This window comes from Jaculus jaculus, chromosome 16 (genome assembly GCF_020740685.1).
Source record: "Jaculus jaculus isolate mJacJac1 chromosome 16, mJacJac1.mat.Y.cur, whole genome shotgun sequence".
NCBI lineage: Eukaryota > Metazoa > Chordata > Mammalia > Rodentia > Dipodidae > Jaculus > Jaculus jaculus.
Genome location: NC_059117.1, coordinates 38,352,775 through 38,377,408, shown reverse-complemented (window position 1 = coordinate 38,377,408; position 24,634 = coordinate 38,352,775).

Here is a 24,634-nt window from a genome sequence, read left to right as displayed (position 1 = left end):
ACTGGGCATCAGAGTGAGCTATAGAATTCTAGACCAAACCTCAAAACTACACCTACTCTGGGATTCTGGGTCTCTGTCCAAATGCTGTCCAACACAACCCCAAAGGAGTTACAGGCCCAGTCAGGGCTGGGAATGATGGCAAGTTGTAGCGCAGCTGAAGCGTTGATGAGTAACGGGTCTGACTCACGGTCTGATTTGCACGTGGGAATTTTAGCCACTGTCACTCATAGTTTGTAGGATCTCGTGCACAGTGAAAATGCAGAGCCGCAGAATTATAAATTTAAATGCAGCAGCAGAACCCTGAGTCTGCTTAGCGATCTTCAAAGTGTTTGACCCAGCCCTGTCCCCTCCAAAGCTGGCACCATTGGGTGGCCCTGCAGCCACCTTAGCACAGAGCATGTCTGCCAGCCCTCAGATGAGCTGTGCCTCCCTCCACAGTTCTCAGTTCCTGGGCCCAGTTAGAGCACACATACACACATGTGATTATCAGGAGCACAAGGCCAGCCTGACCTGGAGACCCCCATCAGAAGTTTAAAAAAAAATTCTAAATAAGGAAAATGAAGTGAATTTTGTTTCCAATAGTTTTTCATTGGAAGGACTCCCCTTTATTGTGATCCTGGCTTACTTGTATTTGGGTATCAAGGTTCACTTTTTGATGTTGCCTAATAGTGTGTGTCAGTGGGAGTTGTTATTTCTAAAACCCTGAAATGGCAAAATAAAAGATAGGAAAAGTTCATGTTATTCCCCCTACCCATCATCACCCAACTTTAAAAATCATTATTTTACTGCTTCATGAATTTTTTTAAAAGGCTGTAAACCACTGCTGTGGACCACCCTGACTGTTTGAGAAAGAAAATAACTTCCAGATTAGCAGTTACCTGGAATGTTTCCCCTAGACAGCAGACCCCTGGGTTTCGAGTGCATGAATGACTTCATGTCTCATCTGTGGCTACCCTGGCAAAAGAGGCTGTGAGGGTCTTGCAAGAGTTTATGGGCTCCCTGAATAAACCAACCTCTGCTGGCCAGGATGGGTGCTGCCCATTCCATTCTGTCCATGACACAGCTCTCCTCTGTGTCCACAGGACTGACACCCCATACTGCTGACGCAGCATGGCTACCCCACCACTTTGATTCTGTATGCAGATTCTTCCGGGACAGTGTCAACTTTAAGAACACTTCTATAAGAGTTGAGGGATTACAGTGTTATAACATTGCTCCTTTTAATGGTTATAACTTATTAGTGGCCCCAAACTTCACTAACCAAGAGATCACACTTCCAATAACATTGTGTATGGTGTTTTGTCCTAAGTTTTAATGTTTGCTTTCTAGAACACCCAGAAGGGCAGCCGTGAGTCTCCAAAGTTTCTGTGGGGGTGACTTGATAGTGCAGGGAGCCATCTAGCTTCCTTCCTCGTTGTCCCATGGCCCCAAGGCATTCTGCTATTCCGGCTTCATGCTGGCCTTGGTCCCCTGCATCCCTTCCTCTCCCATCAGGCTTTGTGACTTCTGTCTGAGCCCTGTACAGTGGCTCCTTCTCCATCCGCCCCCCCCCTTCCTCTGGGGATCATCTCCAAGCACATGTCTTCCAGGGAGACTGAGATCCTAGGATGTAAATACCTTCTCCTTATGCTCCTACTGTTGCAGTCAGGTTCACATTGCTGGCAGAAATCACCTGACCAAGAGCAGCTTGTGGAGGAGAAAAGGGTTTATTTTGGCTTAAACACTCAAGGGGAAGCTCCTTGATGGCAGAAAAAAAATGGTAGCATGAGCAGAGTGTGGACCTCACCCACTGGCCAACATAAGGTGGGCAATAGCAATAGGAGAGTGTGCCAAACACTGGCAAAGGGAAACTTGCTCAATCACCATAAGCCTTCCCCCAACAATGCACTGCCTTCAGGTGGCATTAATTCCCAAGTCTCCATCAGCTGAGAACCTTACATTCAGAACACCTAAGTCTATGGGGGACACCTGAATCAAAACACCACATTTTGCCCCTGGCTCCCATAAGTTGATAACCATACATGATATAAAATTCAATGCATTCATTCAACTTTAAAAGTTCCCATATTTTTAAATAAATCCTGATGATGATCAAACATTCCCATAGTTTGAGATCTTTTAACTGAGCCATAATACAAAAAATCCCCCCAAAACCCATAGTGGCACTTCAGAAGATGGCATTGAGCATAGCAAAGAAATATTCAACCAATACAAGATTTACACAGAGCAAACATCAAACTCTGTAGCTCCAAGTTCAACAACTCTAGTCAATAACAAGTTTCCAAGTTTGATAATTCTAACCAGTAACAAGTCCCTGGAGTTCCATTTCTGCCCCTCCAGCTAGGCTACTCAAAGTCCTGGGAAACTTCATCCAGGGCTGGTAGCTCTCCTTAGTAGCCATCTCATGGTCCTGGCATCTCCACTGGGTCTCCAACAAAAGTCCATCCTCATGGCTCCTTTGGGTCTCCATGCAGGCATCCAGCAAATCTGCTTCACACTGGCCATTTTCAAAACACAAGACCATGTTGCAAATTCTATGACACCCTCTTTCCTGCATTTCTCATACTCCACAATACCAGGTGGGGTGCCAATTTGTTAATCTACACTTGAGGAATAGGACACTCCTTGTGCATTCAGTCCCCTTCAAGAGTCTGCATTCTTCCTATTGCCCCAATGCAGATCAGCTGGCCCAATCTCAAGGTTGTAATCTCTCATATAATTGCAGTTGAATGGGCCAAAGTTTCAGCCCAACAATTTCATTTCTGTGCCATATCCCTCTGCTCACACCAGTCCATTTCTATGCAATGCATAGAACTGCCCAAGTTCTCAGGACATGGCCATAACAGCAAGCCTCTCACACAACTAGCTCAGTCCAGGCAAAGCTCTTTCTCACCCTCACAAGCCAAACTTCACAGTCCACAGTTCTTACTGAATTCGGGTCTTTCAACTCTGGCAAGAATAGTTCATCTAGCTGTACTTACAGTACTGCAAAGCATCTCTTAGGCCAAGATTTCAAATTCTTCCACATTCTTCTTGAAAATCAGCAACAAAAGGCCAAAGCCACACAGTCTAGTGTCTAGAAGCAAATGACACCACTCCTCAGTTTCAACTTTACTGTTGCAGTCAGGTTTGCATTGCTGGAAGAAATCGCCCAACCAAGAGCAGCTTTTGGGGAAAAAAGGTTTATTTTGGCTTACAGACTCAAGGGGAAGCTCCATGATGGCAGGGAAAATGATAACACGAACAGAGGGTGGACATCACCCCCTGGCCAACATAAGGTGGACAATAGCATTAGGAGAATGTGCCAAACACTGGCAAAGGGAAACTGGTTGTATCACCCATAAGCCCGCCCCCAACAATACACTGCCTCCAGGAGGTATTAATTCCCAAATCTCCATCAGCTGGAAATCTAGCATTCAGAACACCTAAGTTTATGGGGGACACTTGAATCAAACCACCACACCTACTCTGATTGGTACCTCCACAGATGAAATTACTTGTGATTAATTCCAAAATGACTATGTGTGTATCTATCTTCCTGCCACTTCCAGCCACTATTCATCGGAACACCAACAGGATATATAGTACCTAGTAAGTGTATCAAATGTTAAATACAATGACTGTTGATCAGATATCTTCAGAATGAATAAGAAAAAGCTCTGTCTCTATGGTAGGAATGTTTGTTCTACTTAGTACAAAAGAGAAAAGGTGAGTTTGGAACCTTCCAGGGAGTCACATAGAACAAGTCATTCACACAATATTCAGGGAGATACAGGGAAAAGAAACATACGGATTCATGATGAGAAATCTCAGTGTCCTCCACTAATCCCTTTGAACAACTTTCCTGGCAGATTTTGCACAATATTAGCCTCACTTAACCAGCCATCATTTCCTCTTAAAAAATATGAGGGGAAGAGTTAAGGGTGAGTAGAAAAAAAAATGCCTTTGAATTAAAATCTTAGCTTTTCTTTGAACATCCAGATGATTAAATGAGAGCCAGACGAAAGCAGACAATCTCCCCAAACTGTAGCCCAGCCGGCGTTGCCTGCATCCCCTCGTGTTTCCACTGGTAACCCTGTGGTAAAGTAAAGTCATGATTGATTCGAAGAGAATTACGACTATTATAAACCGTAATCAGTGGTGGATGAGAATAATTACACAGGGAGAGGGGGAGAAGCTGGAACATGGCTGAGCAGTGTTCTGATGGATGGGAAAGTCATTTCCTGGCTGTTAATGACTGATTTTTCAACAGTCAGCACACAGGCTTTAATCCCAGAGGGGAGAAAGAGAAAGGAAAGGCCACGTTATTACAGACGCTACTGACTTAACCTTACCAGTTTTCATCTGGATAGAGCTGGTGCCTGTCCCTCGGTCTATTTTGACATTTCTTCCCCCTTTTGCACATCCACTCTAGGGGTCTCTAATAGAGAGACATCGGGTAAAATATGGTCAGAGGAAGCCACCAAGCAGAGACAGCACATCTGGGGGACCCGAGAACTGCAGCTGTCAGAACGGCACAGTCTGCAGAAACGATGTGGCCAACCTGCTCACTTTATAGATGAGTCCAGAGAGGCGAAGGGACTTGTCCACATTACGGAGCAGACAGGCCTTTGCCACAGGCTCAGAGGCAAACTAGCCTTGTAGAAGAGGAATGCTCGCATCTCTCAGGGAGACCGCTTTGCTGAACCCAGTGCAAACTTGGTATAGTTTACTCTCTTGCTGGGAGACATAGGCTCTGGAGTTAACATTCCCCTGCTAAGTTCTTACTGGGTGTGGCCACACAAGGTCAGAGAGGGTATGCACTATAGAATGATGTGTTTCAGCTTATAGACCAGCCATGAGCCCTCCAAACTGTGACACACACACACACACACACACACACACAGAGAGAGAGAGAGAGAGAGAGAGAGAGAGAGAGAGAGAGAGAGAGAGAGAGAGAGACCCACTTGATCTTATCATTTTCAGCCATAAAACAAGATAACTGATGAAGGCAGATTAGAAGTCATAAAACTAAAGCAGGTCAGCCAAGAGTCCTTGGTGACAGGCAACCCCCTCAGGGCTCTTATGACTCTGGATACCTTTGTAAGTGTCTGTTTCCATATCTCCTCTGGTACCAAGCACACCCCCCCCCTCAGGGTGCACCATGGTGCTGGACACATGATGAGTTCCAGCCCCCCACCCCCTCCCACCTCCTACTTAAAGACAAAGCCCTTCAAGAAGAAAGGAAGGCTCATTCTTTTAAGCTTTTGAGGTTAAATCATGTGGAGATTCAAGTCCAGAATGTCCAGATGCGCTTTATCCCATCTTAATTAAATTTGGACTTATTTGGGGGAACTAAAATACCCCAGTTCCAGGAAAAGTTGTTTGGACTCTATTTTATAAAAACAAACATTTTGATCAAGATTAGAGCCACATTCCTGGATTTTCACCGTGAAGGTATTTTTGGGGGGAAGCAAACCCTCTTGTCACTAAGCCTTCTTGATAATATTGGATTCTGCAGGGGTACATAGCACTTGCGTGTCATTTTTCTTTTCTTTTTTTTTTTTTTTTTTTTTAGTTCTGGAATTCTTTGCAATGGGATAAATTCCTTTTCAGTAGCATTTTACAGTGATGTTTTGCATATTTGTTTGTGCCTGACATTCCATACCCTTCTTCAGGCCCCTGTACCCAGCTCTCCATAGTCCAGACACTGAACTGTATTGTTCATAGCTGTATTGTTCATAGCTGCCATCCTGAGTAACACCTCACCCCAGGCCCTTCTCATGCAAGATGAAGAAGAGCTTTATCCCTTCTTTACTGAATTTGAACTTCCTTGGGGGAACTGAGGTATTCCAAAGCTCTCTGTCCCCCACACCAGGGGACATAACTTTTGCAAAGACAACCATCGTCTTGGCTGATATTTGCTAAGTGGATCCTGAGAGATGCTCTGTGGATTTGTTGGCTTTGGAACATTGGTTGTAAAGATGTGGCTTTCAGTTGAATGCTGTACTTTTTTTTTTTTTTCAGAGGTAGGGTTTCACTCTAGCTCAGACTGTCCTGGAATTCACTATGTAGTCTCAGGGTGGTCTCCAACTCATGGCGATCCTCCTACCTCTGCCTCCCCAGTGCTGGGATTAAAGGTGTGCACCACCACGCCTGGCCCCTGCTCTAATTTTTAAGCAGAGAGAAGACAGAGAGATATTGTGATTATCACCCAAGTACCTGGTTTCAGCATAATCTGACTTTATTAACCATAACACTGGTTTTCCCAGTTAGGAGGACAAATAAAGTCCCTCTTTGACTATAAGCTAGGCAGACTTCAGTTACTTTCATAATACAAGCAAAAATTCTTCACTGAGCTTGCTTCAATATTTCTAAATGTTGACCAGAGAGTAGAAGACTTATTTTTGAAATAATGATATTTATAACTGTACCAATAACAAAGGGATAGACCATTGTACAGAGCAGAGAGTAAACATATTTGATTATAAATTAGATTTCTAGGGCCCATTACTCAGCTCATTGAAACCAGTTGCTGAAGCCTATGTTTTGAAAGAATGATTGAACAGACAGATGGGCTAAAAGTCTTCCAGACATCACCAAGCACCAAGTGGAAGCTCCTATTATGTCAATGAGTTATTTCAATGATACCTTTTATTAACCATGCATGCACATATCACTCTATAGCATCTTACACAAACAAAGCACAGGTTCTCTAGGAAGATTCTTGGAAGACATCAACAGGCAACACAAGGGGAAGTCTAATGCCCCCTGTCGGTACCAAAGGAAGGGTAAAATTAGAAGACCTTCAAAAGGATGCAAAAATTACATAGCAGAAATCCGACACCAGGGGCTGGGCTGCAGCTCGCTCCACAGTGGAGACATGCTAAGCATGTGAAGGCCCTGGAGTTGATCTCCAATACTGCAGGCCCAGCACTTGGGAGGCAGAGGGGCAGAGGTAGGAGGATCACTGTGAGTTCAAGGCCACCCTGAGACTATATAGTGAATTCCAGGTCAGCCTGAGCTAAAGTGAGATCTTACCTTGAAAAAAAGAAAGGAAGGAAGGAAGAAAGAAAGAAAGAAAAGAAATGACCTCTGTCAGTCATTACTGCCCAATCAATTTGCCCCTAAGGCCAGCCACCTATACACTTGAGGATTAAGTCATTTGTTTTTTTTTTTTAATTTTTATTTATTTATTTGAGAGCGTCAGACACAGAGAGAAAGACAGATAGAGGGAGAGAGAGAGAATGGGCGCGCCAGGGCTTCCAGCCTCTGCAAACGAACTCCAGACGCGTGCGCCCCCCTGTGCATCTGGCTAACGTGGGACCTGGGGAACCGAGCCTCGAACCGGGGTCCTTAGGCTTCACAGGCAAGCGCTTAACCGCTAAGCCATCTCTCCAGCCCAAGGATTAAGTCATTTGTAAGGAAGTCCTATGCTCCTTATAGACTCTGCTCTTCTCTGCAAGAAGCAGGGAGGGAGCTGGAAGGGATGGCAAAGCCAGCCCCAAGGACTCCTGGGAGTGCAGGGGGAGTGCCCAAGGCCTCCACGCTGGCTGGAGACTTCCCTTTAGGGAAAAGAGCGCCGGGGTACCTCTCAGAAGGAGCACTGGCTGATGACTGGCAGAAGAGGCTGACGGCGCACACATGCAGCAGAGCACACAAGAAATCTCTCGGCTCCATAGTCGAAGATCTGGCTTAAGATTTGCCCTGCCCCAGAGGGAAACTTTCTACCTACTCTTACCCATCTGTGTGAAGAGCAATTTCTCAAATGGAATGAAGAAAAGCCACTCTGGGAACAAGTATCAATCAAGATCACTGTCACCACGGTGGCCCATGGCTCCCACCACAGGCAGAGCTTGCCCCATTTTGTCTGCCTGGATGGCCATCATCTTGAAGAATAAGTGCTACTTGGTCTCTTAACACTGGGTTACAGTGTGTGTCTCGCTGTCATCTCTGTGGCTCACAGGCTGGCCTAGCAGGCCTCTATGGGTTCACAGTAGGCCAGTTCTCGGTGTTGGTGGCTCTTAAAGGGAATCATGATATGATGTATGTGAATATTCATGCAGTTATAGACACACACGAACGTATTCACATTTATTCACATATGACCATGGTGTATATATGCATATTATATGGATTTTTATATATGTATGCCATATTTGTGTTCTTAATATTTGTGACTCTCTAAACAGGGGTTTATAAACCAGATTTTGGGGCTGGAGAGATGGCTTAGTGGTTAAGATGCATGCCTGCAAAGCCTAAGGATGCCAGTTAGATTCTCCAGGTCCCATGTAAGCCAGATGCACATGGTGGCACATGTGTCTGGAGTTCATTTGCAGTGGCTAGAAGCCCTGGGATACCCATTATTCACTCTCTCTCTCTCCCTCCCTCCCTCTCTGCCGCTAATAAATAAAAAAAAGAAAAACTAAAATCTTAAAAATAAAACAGATTTTGAACAAATGGCTTAGTGACCTTTTCTATTGATTAAAGTGAGAATATACCTAGTAGAAATATTAAGAGATATAGAAAGTCAAAGAGGAAAGGAAATGCCACCAGTAAATCCACTAAGCAGAGAAAATGGCTCTGATTCATTCATGCCCACCTTTTACAAATCAGTTTTATGGGTATACTTTTACACACCCCAAAGCATGACAGTCCTCTCAGCCCGTAGGAAGCATTTTGTTTGTTTGTCAGGCAAATTCCAAGCCTATCTTATGCAGTACTTTATAAAGGCCTTTGGTTTGGGTATACATTTAAGTCCCCATAGACTTAGGTATTTTTGATTAAGCTTTCTACTGAGTCTTTAGCAGGCACAGCCCTGCTGGAAGAGGTGTATCACTAGGTGCAGATCTTGAGTCTAACCCTACTGAGCATAGAGAGCCAGTTTGGGCCTGGCTGGCTTCTCATGCTTGCTGGTATTGTGTTTTATTTATTTTTTTTTCTCTCTCTCTCTTTCCTAAGGATGCATGGAAATGAGCCAGCTTTTTCTGCCATAACAAAGCTTCCCCTGGAATTTGCAAGCCTCAAATAAACCCTTTCCTCCTATAAGCTGCTTCTGGTCAGTGTTTCTCACAACAATGAGAAGGTAACTACAACAGTTCTCTAGGAAATAAGAGTGTGAGATGTCTGTGTGGTCCACACTCCAAAACTAGGAAGGGGGTGCCACCCATACACCCTCTTCCATTTAGATTGTAGACAGATATTCCTGAAGGAGCAGGAGATCAGAGCACACATGCTCCCTGGCACAGTTTCCTACCCCGAGCCCTCCATTAACTCTCCCTTCTACCCAGTGCCCTCTCCCTGGAATCTATCACTTGATGTACAAGATGCATCTGGGCTAGCACTGGCCAAACACAGTGAGTCCTACTGTGAAACCCTGGCTCTGGATTGTGATAGGAAGAGAGAGAGAGAGAGAGAGAGAGAGAGAGAGAAACTTTTGGAGTGTAGCTTAAGAGTCTGTCTGTGTAGTTGGCTGTAGATTCCAAGTCCATGTTTTGCTCCCTTTGCCTTCCATAAGACCTTCCTGAAAGTGAGCAGTGAGCTCCCATTTGCTAGTGTAAGTGATGGCTCTGTACATGGTGTATGAATTCTTCGGAGAGTCAGTGGAATAAGCTGCCAGGGTCAGAGCCTCAGAAAATGGCTGAAGGCGCAATAGATCCTAGCAAAGGGTCTCAGCGCTTGGCCGAGCTGTGCATGGATCTATGATCACCCTGTCCCACTCCAGCCAGTAGATCACCACTATGGACTTGGGCCCAGAAGCACAGACTTCAGAAAAAAGAGAGAGGGGTGAAAACCTTGCAGGATAGAGAACAAACATTGCAGAGAAAGTGAGTAGAAAAAGATCTAGGCACAAAGACATTTTTTTAAAAAAATATTTTTTGTCTTGTTTTATTTATTTGAGAGTGACAGAGAGAGAGAGAGAGAGAGAGAGAGAATGGGCATGCCAGGGCCTCCAGCTACCGCAAACGAACTCCAGATGCGTGTGCCCCCTTGTGCATCTGGCTAATGTGGGTCCTGGGGAATCAAGCCTCGAACCGGGGTCCTTAGGCTTCATAGGTAAGGGCTTAACTGCTAAGCCATCTCTCCAGCCTGAGACATCTTTATATATACAAAGATACCACATATGTGTGTGTACATGTATAGATAGATAGATAGATAGATAGATAGATAGATAGATAGATGATAGATAGATAGATAGATAGATAGATAAATAGATGGACAGATAGATAGATATTCTTTCTTATAAAAATGACAGTAAACCAATTTAGAATAATGGAGAGAAATTTTCACAGAGAATCAAAGATACCTAGAGCTCAATGACCACAAGCTAAGAGAGTACAGGCTTGGAGGCAATGAAGGGGCGGGGTGATTGTACTGTTCCTGGGGCTAGGCACCCTCTCAGACCTGAGACAGTATAGTTGGAATGGGAGGCAGAACCAGGGAGCTTAGTACCAACACAGTCATGGGAGATCTACCTGGTGAGAACTCAGGTGCCCCTAGCCGAGAGAAGGGGCTTGAGGGTGTGGAGGTCCCTGGGGACTTAAGTGCCACACTGTCTGGGGCAGCCTTGGGATTCTGTGTTTGCCTATGAGTTAACAATGCATTTCCCATCCTAAGATTGTTTTTAAATATAACTTTCACGTCTTTCAGATTATAGATTGAAAAAATTATTTTAAGATAAATTATATCTATTTTTGATTAGAGAATGTTTTAGACAATCAGAAATCTCACAAAACAATATAAATATTCATTCCTATTACTCCATTTCTAGAGATTTGAGTTCTTTCTTCTTGCCTTCCTCCCTTCCCAGTCAGCCTGCACGTATAGAGGTTGTGACTTCAGAGGTGGGTGTTTGCAGATGTCCTGGGAGATGATCTAAACATTCTCATGCAAATACTGGGTGAATCCTGCCCTCTGCTTTGCAAAGACTCCTGGGAGTCTTGCAGCAAATGTACAGCACCCTTGGACTTGATTTTCAATGTCTAATAGTCCTCTTGGGTCCTGGAACACTGGGCTCCATATAACACACAATGCTGTTCTGTGGAGTGCCTCTGAATATAGTTTTCAAACTGCAGCTGAACCATGAGCAACGCAAACAGACCGCTACCTGTCTCTGCAACCTGGCTGGTATGTGAGGAGCAGCTGCGTGGCCATCCTGGGCATGAAGTGGTGCTAATTCGGGGGCTGGCCTTTGAAATTGCACTGTTGTGATTCCAGGTTGATGAACAGGAGAATTTTACTATGGGACCTCCCCTTGCTGTTCTGTCAAGAACACTTTGGTGTCTTGTTTCCTAGTAATTATCATCATCATTACCATTAGTGACATTTATTGAACATTTACTGTTCCAGCACTGTGCTGAGCCCTTTATGTGAATTATCCCATCTAACCTCACGCCAGCCCCCAGCTGGGAGACAGCATGATTTTGTTCACTTACAGATGAGGAAACTGAGGGTTAGACTGGTTTAGTAGCATCTTAGAGGCACTCTGCTTCTAAGCAATTCAGCTGGGATTCAAATACAAAGGGATGTTTTGGCTTTTGCTTATCATCTTCCAAGGCTTGCAAACAGCAGAGATCAAGTATGCGCAGCTTCAGACTTCATGTGCTTTTCCTCAAACATTTTTATAGCCCTCATCTATCTAGTTATCTAGTTAACTTCTCTCTGTCCTTGATCTTATAAGGGCTTATGAAATTTCTACTACGTATCAAATGCTGAGTTCAGTATCACATGGAAATTCAGCATTAAGAGACAGGCCTCTCCTAACAGTGTAACGTAAAATGGCAAGTCAATGATTGAAACACAGGCCACATTCCTTTGTGAGCCCCAAGAAGTGACATCTAAGTCTATTGGAGTTGGAAGATCATTCCAGAAGAGGTGGCTAGACAGCCACATTTTGAAGATAGATATGAATTACCAGACTGACATTCTGAGATGGCAAATGTCCCCTGAGGCAGGAGATGGATGAAGAGCTGCAAACTCCAGTCCTGGATTTGACTTTGGCTGGGATAATTGGAGGGGGAGGTGGGGGGCAGCCTTTGCAGGAGAATGCTGGAGGGACAGACAGGGTCTAGACTGGAAGGAGCCCTGTTTGCCTGTCTGAGGGATGCTGGGCAAGGAGAGAATGGGGTGATTAGATTAGTGTTCTAGAAAATAGCCTCCTGCAGTAGTAGAAGGCTGGGCTGGGTGTAGAGAATTGGATTAGCAGGCAGGAATTAGCAGGGGGAAAGGTGATGTGGGTGGACAAGAAGGACTAGATTAGACAGAGATGGAAGAAGAAAAATTTGAGAATATTGGACTGACGGTTAGCTGTGGGAAATGACTTCTAGACATCTGATGGTGGTAACTGTGCCAATGCAGATGACGGAGTGGGAAACCCCGTGGAGGATGGAGGGCCTGCTGATGAAAGGGACAGAGTGGAAGACACAGAGGAGGTGATCATGAGCCTTTGATGACTCAGTGGGTGGCAGGACCCCAGAGACAAATTGTCTCCAAAGCCCTCCCTAGCATGTGACTTCGGTCTTCAAACCATGAAATTCTGATTTTGGAACGATAAGACAAATTTGCTTAAATTTTCTGTTCTCAAATCTTAGCTAGATTTTCACTTTGATAAAAATCACTTAAGTGTCATGCAGTGTTGTTGTTATGGGAGCAACTTATCTTTCTGTCGAGCATTTAGGAAAACTGAGGAAACTACAAAATGTTAATCGATACTATAACCTTGGTGAAATGTACTTGGAGGTTCTTTTCTTTTCTTTCTTTCATTCTCCCTCAATTTATTTCTCTGTCTCTCATATGTACTTTTTTTAATTTAGTTATTTATCTATTCATTCACTTATCTATTCAGCTGACATTTATTGAACAGAAATGATATAATAGGCACTGGGAATATATCAGCAAACAAAATAGATAAAATACACATTCAAACTGGAAGAATTCTGACTAGTGTTTAAAAAAATGAATGTTTGGTTGGCACAATTCTATTTGAGAACTGGAGAGATGGCTCAACACTTAAGGTACTTGCCTGCAAAGCCTAATGACTGGGGTTTAATTCCCTAGTACCCATGTAAAGCCAGATGCACAAAGTGGTACATGCATCTGGAGTTTATTTGCAGCTGCTGGAGTCCCTGGCTTGCCCATTCTCTCTGTCTGTCTCTCCTGTCTCTGTCTCTGCTTGCAAATAAACAAATACAGATAAATTTAAAAACTGCTATTGGGAAGGTAGCAATCACAAGTACATAAATGTTTGGAGGACATTGGTTCACACTCTAGACAAAAGCAGATACTAACAGGGGAGAGAGCCATACAACTCTGGAGGAAGGTTTGCAATGGGATCTGGAGTCATGTTGAAAGCAGCGATGTGGGAGCCAGAGAGAGGTCAGAGGCAAGTCCGAGGCTTTTGGCCTGAACTGGAAGAGTGGAGCTTTTGTTCGCTGTGTTTGCTTACTTAAGTATCTGAATATGGTTTTACATGGTTGATGCGTGTCTTTATACGGTTCCCTTTCTCTCTGCCTCCAGTGTGTTTTCCCTAAAAGCACAAAGTTAAAAGAAGCTAAACAAAAGATGTACTGCTCATTCGCCTTTTCAATTTTTCTAACTTTATTACCCTTCTCTCCTTATGCTTGTCAGAAAAACAAAATGTAAGTGAATTAAGCTGTGTATCCCGAATTTTGCTGGGGGGACTTGACTAGAAGCTGCACTTTATTTGAACTTTGTGGCCAGTGGCCAAGAGAAATAAAGTCTAATTAATGCTAATTTTTCTAACCCCTTTCTGTGCCTTTTCAGCAAAATGAAGCTACCCATGGGGGAAATGGCAAGAAAAGTTAAATATTTTCCTATAGGGTTCTGTGTAGTCACAGAATGATAAAATATTTTGTCTTGCTCCTCCTTCTATGGTTTTCATTTTGCTTTGAATAAGTCAATAGATTTTTGTCTTTATTTGCTTGGACAATTCGGAGCTTGTTGAGCTGAGTGTCTGCGCGTTGCTACAGCTGCTAGTTGTCAGGGTGGGTAAGGAGCTGGCAGGTAGGCCACCTGAGAAGCCACTCAGCTACAGGTCAGTTTGTTGGCCCTTTTGGTCTGTGAGAGGGGGCCGTGTGTTTCTAGAGACGACGGCTTTTGTCCATTAAGCTCAACATCAATGTGCCCTTGTTGACCTACTGGTGAGAGCCATCAGCTGCTGCTGGCTAAGGGCTGCTCTCTTGTCTTTTGCCTGTTTGCTGAACACTTACCAGGTTCCGTTTATAAAATAGTTGAAATGTGGGCTGGAAAGATGGCTTAGTGGTTAAGCGCTTGCCTGTGAAGCCTAAGGACCCCAGTTCGAGGCTCGATTCCCCAAGACCCACATTAGCCAGATGCACAAGGAGGCGCACGCGTCTGGAGTTCCTTTGCTGGAGGCCCTGGCATGCCCATTCTCTCTCTCTCTCTATCTGCCTCTTTCTCTCTCTGTCTGTTGCTCTCAAATAAATAAAGAAAAATAAATATTTGAAATGTGGATGTGAAGTACAGCAGCCTCTCCGAGGTACAGCAACAACAGGATGGCTCCAAGTTATTAGAGAATCTCTTCTTCTCCAGTCCACTTCCTCCTTCTCCCCATGCCTGGAGCAAACATCAAAGCAAACAATTAAAAGAAAATCCAATCCTCCACGCACCCCTGCTGCCATCACCAGCATCCTGTTGGACCCCTCAGCTAAGAGCAGGAAGGGACCATCTAGGGTCACCTGGCAAGCAAGCACCAGAGCTTGCCACTTGGCTTCAGAGATGCCGCAAACATCCGGGTGCTTCTTGCAAACACGCAAACCTGTTTGGTACCTCTAGTTGCATTTGGGCCATAGCCTTGGATAAGGTCATCACTGAGAACCATGGCCTGTTACACTTCAACTACTGTAGCCACCTCTAAAGGAAGGCCTTTCTCCTAGGCAAATTTTCCCTAGAAGGACTGCAGGGTCAAGAAGTCTGGTTGGTGTGAGGAGCACTGGGGGAGGAGCATGGGGTGGTGAGCAAGGGCTGGGAAGTGGGAGAGTTGGGGAGATGGATCAGTGGGTAAAATGCTTGCTGAGCAAGTATGAGAACCCTGACTTCAGACCTTCGGAGCCCACATAAAGCCAGAGGCTATAGGGAGAGCATTTGTAATCTTTCAGGGTGCCTGAGACAGGAAGGGAGGTGAAGACAGGACAATCTCCCAGAAGTTTGTACATCCACCAGCCTGGCATTTACAGTGGTGAACAGGAGACCCTGCCTCAAACAAGGTGAGCGTGAAGATCTCTCTGTCCCTTTGCCTTATTTGTCGCTGATGACACCAAGGCTAGTATATCCACTGTGATCAGGAGCTCCTGACCTAATGGGTCCTCTTGCTCCCTTCTGATCCCATATTCCTATTCCTGCTGAGAATCCAGCTAGGGGTCCATGAGGAGGCTATGCTACAGAGCTTCCTAGCTGTCAGTTCTCATCTCTCCCCATAACATGCAGTCGCCTCTAAAATCAACTGGCATCATGTCCCCCTGGAGCACATAGAATCTCTAGGACTATGGTGCCTCATTAGGACACTCACTCAGGAATATCTCAGATTGCATTTAGGTGCCATGTTGAAAGCCGAACTTGGTTAGCACAGGGCTTCTGCTAGGAGCCCAAGGAAGGCTTTTTATTCTAGAGCTTCCTAGTAGACTCCAAACTCTTGATAGCTAGCCATCAGATAATTTACCACTCCAAGGTAACACTGCAGCTTCATTTCAGAAGTTTTCCTTTTTCAAATGCATGTGTGTGCAGATGCAGGTGCACAAACATGTGTGTATGTGTGCACGTGTAGACCAGAGGACAACCTGGGCTGTCACCCACAGGAATGGCATCCACCATTTTTGAGACATGGTCTGTCATTGGCCTGGAGCTTTCCAATTAGGGTACTAGCTGGCTAGTAAGTCCTGGGAGTGCTCTTGCCTCCGTCTCCCCAGTTCGTGAATTACAAGCTTGTGCCACCACACCTGGCACTGTTTACATGGGTTGTCTTTATGCTTGCGAGGTAAATGCATTACTAACTGAGCTACCTCTTTGGCCCCATTTCAGAAGTTGTCTTCTTTTAAAAATATATTTCTTTATTTGTAAGGAGAGAGAGAGAAGATGAATGGGATGCCAAGACCTCTTGCTGCTGTAAACAAACTCTAGATGTATGTGCCACTTTATGAATTTTGGCTTTACATGGGCATAGGGGAATTGAACCCAGACCAACCCCGGCCAGCAGGCTTTGCCAGCAAGTGTCTTTAGCCATTGAGCCATTTCCCCACCCCCATCTCAGAAGCTTTCTAATGTAAAATAGACTAGTTGTATCATAACTTGTCTCATACAGATAATCATTAGTAATTCATCCTTAATGATTTTAGAATCGTGGGCTATTTTCAGAAAGCAATGAAAGTTGTGTGGTTGCTTCCAGAAACATACACTCATTCATCCACATAACACACTTGATGGGAAAATTCCGGAAGTTGTGGGCCACCTGAGCACCATCCTAGGGCTCTGCTTAGAAGCTGACTTACGAATGTTGCTGTAAATAGGAATGCCTTCTATACTTTTAAGTTACACTGTTAAAAGGTTCTCACAGGAACATGCCAGCATTTGAATAGTATCCGACTTAGCTTATGTTTCCTGCTTTGGAAGCTTTGTTAGCTTTTGGCTTTTTGACTTGACATGATTTTCTTTCAAGCCACTGAAATCTTTGTTAAGTATTATTATTATTAGTTTTTCAATGTAAGGTTTCATGGTAGCTCAGGCTGACATAGAATTCACTATGTAGTCTCAGGGTGGCCTCCAGCTCAGTACAATCCTCTGACCTCTGCCTCCCGAGTGCTGGGATTAAAGGTGTGCTCTACCATACCCATCATGCAAAGTATTTTTGAAGGGTTCTAGTTTCAAGTCTGTCTTTGCCTAGGGAAAATGTGTTTTTTTTTATTTAATTGAGAATATTTTGCTCTATATGCTGATATTTGAAAGGCTCTGAATTTATATCTACTACCTATAAACCTTCCCAGCATGCAGCAACCATTATGTCATCAGCGCATGACAATTCTAATCAGAATTCAAAGCTCACACTGCCAGGCCGAGTCAGTGGGGTCAAGTTTAAGTATATCACGTCACAATCCAGAAATAAGCTTCCTTGTGTTTTGATTCCAGGCTATTTATCCTGCCACTCAACTAGCTGACAAGTTCATATCTTTTCCTCCTTCTGTAAGCTCCAATGCCTCCTACCCAGCTTTCACCTCAGCTGAATACTTTATTTTCTAGTTTACTAAGAAAATAGAGAACCCGGAGGAGAACTTCCACGGGCTCCTATCACTATATCCTCCCACCCCATGGAACCTGTGCTTGGGCACCGCATGCTCCTGGTTGGAGTGAACACGTGGAGATCAACCCTTCCCTAGTGTCCTGCATCTTAGATGCCTTTCACTCAAAGACCAGCTTCAGCAACTGTGTCCTCCCTGGTGGAGCACTAGCTTTCTTCCCTCTCTTGAGTCATCCCAATTTGTACACAAATCTATCACAGCCTCACCCCATGAGACAGAGCGGACCCTTCTCTTGATCTTCTATCACCCCCTACTCACAGCCAGAATGATCAGCTCCGAGTATGGCAAACCCACTGAAGTTGCAATTTCGACTTCCTTTGTGCTCTTCACGCTCTCTTTTGAACGTACTTCAACCAGGGTTTTACCTCCAGCACCCTGTGGAAATGTCTCTGGTCAAGGTCACTAGCGAATGCCATGCAAGTTTCAATGACTACTTGCTTAGCCTCGGGGATGGTGCCTACTGCCTGGCTGAGACCGTCCCTGAACAGTAACACCCTCAGGCTATCCCAAGAGAAGGAAAGAAGTTTTATCCAACTACTTCCCAAATTTGATACCGTTGCATGTCTAGCCCTATGTTGTATGAAATGATTTTTATGATAAGATTAAGTCATAAAATTAAAAATATAAACTTGTCTAGATCTACACACACAAAATCGGGCATCAGCAATATCTAGCACATGGGAACCTAGGGCCTCATAGCACCTAGGCCAATGCTGAATCATGGAGCTACAGCCCTAGCCGATATTTAGTCTAGAAGGATGGGAAATGTTTGCTTCAGTAGCTGTGGATTTGTATTGGAGGCCAAGATCTAAAATGTCCTATATTTTCCTCAGAGGAAATGGGTGCATGAAAAATGGAGTCCTGGAAAGTAAGCATACTTCACCTGTCTTTACAGACTGAAAAGACCTGATAGGGGAAGACTGTATGACAGGTTCTCCAGAGGAGCCTTTGAATGGATGAGAAGGGCAGGGGACTCTGAGGCCTAGGGATCACAGTCCTAATAACAGATCTGCATCTTAAAGAACACTGTGTAGGCGAGGCACGATTTATTGAAGCATGGGATATGGACATTGCCCTACCAACCAGAAAGAAGGGGACCTCAATCCATCTTTTAAGTATTCAAACTATTTCTTCTTTGTCTCCTCATGGGATATTCTCCATTCTATCTCCTTCCAAAATGAAAGGTTCATTTATTTTCCCTGATAGGGTCTGAATAAGTCCAAGATATAATTTAAATGCAGTCATGTTTAAGATAAATCAGTCATAAGGAGATAATCATTTTATGTTAAATTTATGTCTTTTCTAAAAAGGAATGTGTATTTATCAATTAACTCATTTCCACCATTTAATTTTTCTAAAGGGAATTATAAATTTACAAAATTCATTGTTTTTAAATTTAATTTGTTAAAAGATTTAGATGGAATGGGTTTTCATAGTATATCATAGTAATCTTATTTGTCAACACTTTAAAAATAATATCAAGAAATAGCGTAGCTCTCATTAGTTTGCTGTAAGCATTCCAAACCTCATGCAACATTTTGTCATACAGGCCACATTATTAGATTAGTAATGGGAGCATCTAGTATGTAACTGACAATAGTAAATATCGCATACCATTTGTAGTCAGGCTTGCATTTGAATTTCAGCTCTACCATCTGAGGCTTGCTACCTAATCTTGCTAAGTTTCTATTTCCTCACCCTGGAAAATGGCATCATGTTGTAGCAAATACCTATTGGTTTTGCCTGTCCATAAAGCACTACCTCTTTCTCTGGACCTTGATAGTTTCTTTTCCTTTGTTCAGTTACCTACTCATTATTGGGACAAAAATTCCTGATTAGAAACAGCTTATGGAAGGAAAGGGTTTATTCCTGGCTTATGATTTTGAGGGGACGGTTCATCATGGCAGGGAAAGCACAGCATGAGCCAGACAGGCCTCATATCCCCAGAGCAGCAGGAAGGAAACCATCTTAGTACGGGGCTTGGAGTGGGGCTATGTTACCCCAAAGCCCACCCCCAGTAATACACCTCCTCCAGCAAATCTCCACCTCCCAAAGGCCTCATAGCTTTCCCATATTGCCACCAGCTGGGGACCAAGTTTTCAAAATACATGAGCCTATAAGGGGCATTTCATTCAAACCACTACATTTTTCAAGAACCACTTCTTCTTCCTATTCTCAGCCAATGAATCTCTAGGGAACTAGCCTGACTCTTGGTTTAAAGTTGAACGTACAACCCCAAAACTGCCAATCAGAGTACCTCACTTCCTCAGGACTATGATATTAATGTTTGTGACTTTACCATCACCAAATTAATATACTGATAATTTTCAGTGAAATATTTTTTAATTAAATTGTAACTTTGTATGTACATATCATATGTTGGTACTATCATTGCCCTCCTCCCTGTCCCTACTCCAATGAGGGCCCTCCTCAGTGGGATTGCTGGTATAACCCACGTGGTTCTAGGTTATGAGTTGTGAGAGCAGCAGTCTGTCACTGTGGGCAGGGCTATGTCTCTGGATATTCCTTCCTACCCTGTAGCTCTGACATTCTTTCCACCCCCTCTTCCATAAACTTCCCTGAGCCTCAGTGGGTGTGCTTCAATTCTGCTTTATTTTTTAGTTCTCAGCAGCTTCCAGAGTGTCCTCTGTGTCTGTCTGCAACACCCTGGCCCAGCTTATCAGGTTTGCCATGGAAGCAGTTCCCTCACCCATATAGCCAGTTCCTCTGTGGTTTCACCTGGGCCCTGGTTGCTGTGTGAGGGGTGGTTCCTCTCCCATCAGAGAGTCAGATATCTTTTCTTGTCTTGGTAGATTTTGGTTGTCCTCAGCTCTCACTGTTTTCTGAAAAAGAAAAACAGATTCTCCAATGAAGAGTGAGATCAACATAGGTTAAAGGGTATAAGGGCTGTTTGATGGGCTATAAAATCCACTCAATGGAAAGGAACCCATAATGGAACTAGAAACCAAGTCAGATACCTATGGAGACCAAGACAATGGACTACAGTGAGAAGCTCCCAGTGGTTTCCATCCAAAATTGAGGCTACACCCAACAAAATCTCTCTAAATTAACAATGCTTATCCCCTTTAACCGATGTTGATTTCACTCCCCACTGGAGAAATAGTTAGTAAATGATGTATTATCAAAACATTGGAGATTGATTAAGAGCTACCCATGTTTATGAGGCTCTTCATCCCACTTAGCCCACTTAATCCTGCCTCTGTTGGCCACTGGATATATCAAGCACACTTTCCCAGAAGTAGAGCATTTTTGGGAATTGAATCTTCATGGATCAACGTTCCTTTCTTGGATAATATTCAATGTCAACTTGACTGAATTTAGAATCACCTAGGAAACTGGTGAAACAGTTGTAGGTGTGTTTGTGAACATGTTTCCAGAAAGGACTGCCTGAGATGGGAAGACACCTCCTAAATGCGGGCAGCATCATCCAGGCTCCCAAATGGAATAAAAGGGGGGGAAAGTGAAAGCCAGTAGAGTGTAGCATATCCCCTCTCTCTCTCTTCCTCTCCTTCCTGGTCACCACGTCGTAGGCTTCTGTGCCATGCCTACCCGCATTAATGGACTAAACCCTCTGAAATCACAAGTCAAGATATCGCTTCCCTGAAGCTGCATGTGGCAGGTGTTTGGTCACAGTGCTGCACAAGTAACACAGGCCCCATGGTAAAGTCACAACATGTTAGTCACTTTGCGATGCAGCACACTGCTAGCTAGTATATTTTCCATTGCTCTTTGTCTTCCCTTTTGTCCTTCCTGACCACAAAAGTGTTAAGGAGACACGGTCCTGGTGAACGAATTAGGGAGAGGTGTGAGTTGCTATGCTGCAGCCTCTTCATTTATCCTAGGATACAAGTCCTCTATTTCTGTATGTATTAAATTCCCCAGTAAAACTCCATCTGAGCTGTATGATGCGTTTTTCCACTTTCCTCATACCCACAGTGTGACACCTCTGTGTTCCCGGAGCTGAAGGTCACTGCTAATTGGCATAGCTGCTCAGGTCTTCTCTAGGCATCCTCTCATAGAAAACTCCCTGCAAAGTGGAGGACTCAAGGGGAGCAGCAGAATTCTGATCATGAACTGAAGACAATTTTGCTGGCTCACCATGGACCTTGTTTGTCAAAGATAAAATACAAGATGGGAGCTCAGAAACCAAACTGGCTACAGAGTTGATGTGTGGGCAAATTGTCATGATGAGGAGGCTGGGAGCTATAAAATCAGCTTGCCCTTTAATGGGCTCTCTGTGCCTATCTGGCTCCTTGTCCAGAAATTGGGCAGAATCTATTAGTGAGAACTATGCTACTCAATCCTGATACTGAGGCCATCTGGGAGAAGAATTACCCATTTCTTTTCTGACCCCCTAATTGCCATTACTGATTGACTCTTAGGTACCTGAGTGGCTCAAATGGGAATGCTGTGAGCTCTGGTACCAGAGCATTTTAGAGGGCAGAGGGAGGTGTCATTCACATTGTCTGCAGATCTGTTTGGATGCACGTGGAAGCCTGCCAGGAGCAGCCGGCCTGGAAGGCATCTGTGTAGAGATGGCTGATTGACAGTGACCTCCGACTGTGCTTACACAGCTGATTTCTGCCAACCACTCTGGGCAGAGATGGAGTATGTTTGAAATTACAGAGGAGCGGATTGTTTTCTGAGCCGTCCTTCATCAGCAGGGGGTAGCCCAGACAGGAAGTCTTCTGAAAGAGGCCTTCTGGCTATAGCCATTAATGGCGGAAGGTAGGAGGATAGTTCCACATTTGACATGCAAAACCCTGAGCTGTAGTGGTTGGCAATAAATCCCAGCATGGGTGTGCGGATGACTGAAGGATTTATGGACCATTCCTTCGGATGATGGTCTGCACTCTTGTAACTTGCTCTTCTATTCTGTTATTGCCTGGTAAGGTACAAACCTGCTGCTGTTTACAAGTTACTAGGTTACTAAGTCTACAAAGGAAGCTGTTTCATTGTGAGAGGGGATAAGATATAGCTTGAGAGGAAGCCAGGTTTCCTCCCACACTGCATTTCCTTCACACTTCACAGGGTGAAATTTCTAAAGTAGGCATCAATTCATCAGACTTTTATTGGGCACTTGCTGCGTGACAGAGTCTCTTGGGCAGGGGAGTGAAGAGTGGTTATGGCATAGTTCCTGCTTTTGCATTGCTCCTCTCTGGGATACCTGCTGTTCTTTTTCTTCCCTCCCTGAGTTTGGCCACTGTCCTCTCCCTCAATTCTCCTGGTGCTGATGCTCCTTGGAATTGAGGTGAGACACTTATTCTCCCTTTAGAAATATGATAGAGGACACTTTTCTTCTTACATATCTATGAAAGTGAAACATACATATTTTGTCAGTTTTTATACTATAACATTACAGAATGGATATAAAAGTTATAGGTCATAAGATAAAAACAAAAAGGACATAAGAGAAAACTCAAGTAAGAAGCAATACATAAAATATATGCCATAAGGCCCTATACACTTGTTTGAGGTAGGCTTGAGGAACATACATTTGGCTCAGAGTATCTTTGATGTCTAGTATAAAGGAGAAAATCTCAGCGGATACTGGCTGCATATTATTCTTATGTCAGAAGCAATAGGTTACTCTGAAGACATAAGTTTTCTTGACTGGGGAGAAATTACTTTAATGAGTCAATTAAAGAAAATACTGGATAACAATATAACTTAGTGCATTCTCCTTGAATTTCAAAAATAGATGAGAACCAGGCATGGTGGCACATGACTTTAATCCCAGCACTCAGGAGGCAAAGGTAGGAGGATTGCCATGAGTTCAAGGCTACCTTGAGATTACATAGTGAATCCCAGGTGAGCCTGGGATAGACCAAGACCCTACTTTGAAAAACCAGGAAAAAAAACAGAAAAAACAGAAAGAAAAGAATAGATGAGAAGTTTCTGGCCTGTTGTCTAAGCCCAAATCTTTTTTTTTTTTTTTTTTTTTTTTAATGAAGCAAGCCCAGTGGACTGCATTTTTTTTTTTAATGTGTGACTGAGACAGAAAAAGAGTGACAGTGTGAGAGAGAATTGGTGTACATAGGTCTCCAGCCACTGCAATCGAACTCCAAATGCATGCTCGTGTGTGAACTTGTGCGCTTGTATCACTGTGTGCCAGGCTTATGTGGGACCTGGAGAGTTGAACAGGAGTCTTTAGGCTTTGCAGGAAAGCACCTTAATTGCTAAGCCATCTCTCCAGCCCCCCTCTTTTTTATTAACAGTGGTTTCTCCAAAGCAACTATTTACATTGAAACTGCTACATGTCTGACATTCAGTATTTCAGAACTTGAAGCCCATTTCAGAAAGGGGACAGACTAATTTGCCCTTCAGGAGCCATGTGTGAATTGTCACATTAGAAACAATATAATGTGATGTTCTTATCATTTAATTTGATTTTGGCCTTTTTATCTCAAGCCTCAAGTATAGGGATTTTGGTCTGGAGCAATCTGGTATAGACTTATACTCTTTCCCTAAATACTATGAAATGTAAGAATGATAAAACAGCTCTAAAAGATGGGGAAAATATTGTGGGGTCTTAGAACTCAAGAATAAAGTCATGCTAAGTTCCTTGGGTTTTCTGTTTGCCTTTTTATTATTGCAGTCAGGTTCACATTACTGGTAGAAATCACCCAACAAAAATCAGCTTGTGGAAAAAAAGGTTTATTTTGGCTTACAGGCTTGAGTAGGAAGCTCCATGGTGGCAGGGAAAATGATGGCATGAGCAGAGGGTGGACATCACCCTCTGGACAACATCAGGCAGACAATAACAACAGGAGAGTATGCCAAACACTGGCTTGGGGAAACTGGCTATAACACCCATAAGCCCATCCCCAACAATACACCGTCTCCAGGAGGCTTTAATTTCCAATTGCTATTAGCTGGGGTATCTAGCATCCAGAACACCTAAGTTTATGGGGGACACCTGAATCAAAGCATCACATTCTTCCCCTGGCCCTCATAAACTGATAACCATACATGATGTAAAATGCAATGCATTTATCCAATTTTAGAAGTCCCCATAGTTTTTATCAGTTCCAATGATGTTCATACATCCCCATAGTCCAAGATCTTTTACCTGAGTCATAATAACAAAAAATCCCCCCCCAACCCATAATGGTACAGAATTAACATTCATACTGCAAAAGAAGGCTTTGTGCATAGCAAAGAAATACTCAGCCAATAGAAGATTTAAAGCAGGGCAAACATCAAACAATGTAGCTTCAAGTTCAACAACTCTAGCCAGTGACAAATCTCCAAGTCTGATAATTCTAACCAGCAACAAGTCTCTGGAGTTCCAATTCTGCCCCTCC